This window comes from Nicotiana tabacum, chromosome 5 (genome assembly GCF_000715075.1).
Source record: "Nicotiana tabacum cultivar K326 chromosome 5, ASM71507v2, whole genome shotgun sequence".
Taxonomy (NCBI): Eukaryota; Viridiplantae; Streptophyta; class Magnoliopsida; order Solanales; family Solanaceae; genus Nicotiana; species Nicotiana tabacum.
In genome coordinates, this window is record NC_134084.1 from 57,326,740 (window position 1) to 57,329,879 (window position 3,140).

The 3,140-nt window shown below is 34.3% G+C and overlaps 1 pseudogene; it reads left to right on the plus strand.

The window, feature by feature from the left end:
• The first annotated feature begins 720 nt into the window (after positions 1 to 720).
• On the plus strand, positions 721 to 2,895 carry LOC107798811 (leucine-rich repeat protein 2-like; annotated as a pseudogene).
• Positions 2,896 to 3,140: the final 245 nt, after the last annotated feature.

Sequence of the window (3,140 nt, forward strand, 5' to 3'; positions counted from 1 at the left end):
TTCTGAAATTTAACTCAAATATTGCTCAAATTTACTCCAAATCACTTCAAACCTAAATTTTGAACTCCTTTTGATATTCTCAATCAATTGGAACAACACACAATCTAAACAACTAACAAACTCAAAAAAATCCTATTTTCGAAAACAAAGATTTGAATGGTCTTCAATTGTTGACTTCTAGTCAACCAGGTGACATAGGAGGAGAAGCAGTAATGGCGGACGGCTCCTTGAAGCATACGTAAAAAATGTGAGAAGGAGAGAGAGTGAAGGCAATGGTTGTGAGAATACAAATTTAACTCCATAGCTTTTAGAAACAATGGTTGTAAAAACATAGATTTTGAATTTGCAAGAGCTATTGTTTTAAAAAAATATATAATATGGGCTAGGTCGGGTAAAACTTAAAAGTATGGGCCATTTTTTGTTATGGTGTGAAGTCATGTGTATTTTCTTGTAATTCTTTCAATATAATTTTGGGTTGTTTTTGAAATTTTGTGAGTGATCTGAGCGAAAATTTTAACAAATAGCTTTTTGTAGTTTTTTAAATTTTCGAAAAATTTTAAAATCATCTTCGAGCGAAAATTCGAAATTTTATGGCTAAACATAAAGGAAATTGAAAAAATTTCAACAAAAAGTTAAAAAATTCTTATGTCCAAATGGACTCTAGGATCGTAATATCTGTCGGAAGTTGGACCAGTGTAACAAGGACAGGGGAACGACAAACATGGTCCTTTTTATTGCTTCTATAAATTCCTCACACTCTGACAAAGCCTAGCTCTGTAGATTCCTCACACTCCTTTCTTTAAAATTACGTTTACTTACAAGTCATCTTAACACTTGAAGCTTTAGAAATGGGTATCTGCTTTCTGTTTCATATTTTCCTTCTCCTCCTACTAAAACTCACCAACGCAAATTTAGAAGGAGATGCTCTGTATGCATTGAGAAGAGCAGTGAATGACCCAGATAATGTGTTGCAGAGCTGGGATCCGACTTTAGTGGATCCTTGCACTTGGTTTCATGTCACTTGTGACTCCCAAAATCGGGTCACCAGACTGTATATCCTCTTCTCTTTTTGACTGATTTATGCTCTGTTTAAATTGCTCATTCTAAGTTAATTAGTAAGAACATGTTATGCAGTGATCTTGGAAATGCCAAGTTGTCTGGAAAATTAGTACCTGAGTTGGGGAAACTTGAGCGTCTTCAGTACCTGTGAGTCCACTTCTCTTTTGCCTCCTTTAGTGCATTCAATTGTGCTTGTGTGAGTATGTTGGTATACAATTTAGTGAAAGATGAAATCACTAAAGCTAAACGGAATAACTCCTTCTCAAACTTAGAGGGAACTAGGAGTGGAAAACTGGCGGGTCGGGTCGGATATGGTTCGGGTTAAAAACGGGTAATGAAAAATGGGTAAATTATCCGATCCATATTTAATAGGGATAAAAAAGGGTTAATCGGCGGATAATATGGGTAACCATATTATACATGACTTCTTGTATATGATCACTTTTTGACAGAATTCTTAGTCTCCCTAACTTGAGGAATCCCAATTTGAACTTTTACAAATGTAAAAGTTAGACTCATTGGTTATCCATCAGTTACCAATTGGTTATCCATTTTCTAAAAGGATAATATGATTCTTATTTATCTTTGACCCATTTTTAAAAAATTTATTATCCAACTCATTTTTTAGTAAATAATATAAATGGTTAACTGTTTTACTTTTAACTATTTTGCCATCCCATGTACAGGGAACTATACATGAACAACTTAGTGGGTCCAATTTCTTGAGAACTTGGATGTTTAAAGAGTCTAGTGAGTCTTGATCTTTACCACAATAACCTCAGTGGCACCATTCCTCCATCCCTCTCCAATCTTTCCAATCTCAGATTCCTGTAAGTATTTACATTTAATCTCATTTTAATTACATTTATAAATTATGGTTCCATCTGACGCTACTGCTGGTTTAATTTATAGCCGACTCAATGGGAACAGACTAACAGGAAGAATACCAAGGGAACTTTCCAAGCTTGCAAATCTCAAGATTATGTGAGTTGAAACATACATATATACTACTTTCTCCGTTTCAAGACGAGATAATTTACTTTTTAGTCTGTTCCAAAATAAATGATATATTTCTAAATTTGGAAATAATTTAACTTTAAACTTTTCATTTTACCTATTTTATAGAATATTTTATAATCATACAAATGTCATTGACTCCACAAAGTTTTTATCCATTAAGTTTTTAAGATCACGAATTTCAAAAGTCTTTTTTTTTCTTCTTAAAATTCGTGTCAAGTCACACTACCTTATCTAATTTGAAACGGAGGGAGTAATAGTAATATCTAAATAGATGCATGCGAAATGAAATTTCTGGTTCCAACTCATTAGTCCTTTTCTGTATGTATATATGCAGTGATGTGTCCGACAACGATTTATGTGGTTATATTTCTGCCTCCGGCACCTTCTCTAAGTTCACCGAGGAAAGGTGAATCCGCTGGTATTTTTAACTTATTTATTAGGTCTTCTATACTTGCTTTTTCTATTTGTTGATACTAATTAACTTTGGGTTGTCGAATTGCAGTTTTAAGAATAACCAAAGATTAGAAGGGCCTGAGCTAATGGGATTTGTGAGATATGACGCAGGAGGCTGTAACTAAAGCATATGAGAAGCAGATATATTCAATCTCTACTTAGGAATATGTAAACATTTTAATTAATATAAACCCTAGAAGAGCAAAAGTATCTAGGGTTGTGTGGAGGATCTCGCTCCATGTAGTATAACTATCAATACCCTACGAATCTACGATTGCTTTAATAGGGCATGCAGGGCATATACCAATTGCTGGAAATTAGGATTTGGTCTCCATTTTCTCCTTTGAAGGAGTGAAGTATTAAGATGACTTGCGCTGCTAATAACCTAAAATCAATTTCTTTCCGTTGGCGCATGTTTACCTTGAAAATGGTAACTACAATTATATTTGATTTTGTGGTTCTAAAAATACGTGATTTATTTCAATACTAGTTGTAGGGCAATAGATACTAAGTGTAAGTGAAGAAAATAAGAAATGCAAACCAATAGGGTCACAAAGCTGGCCTCGAGCTGGATGGAGCAGGGCCTCGAGGTCTAGCTGGACTGATAG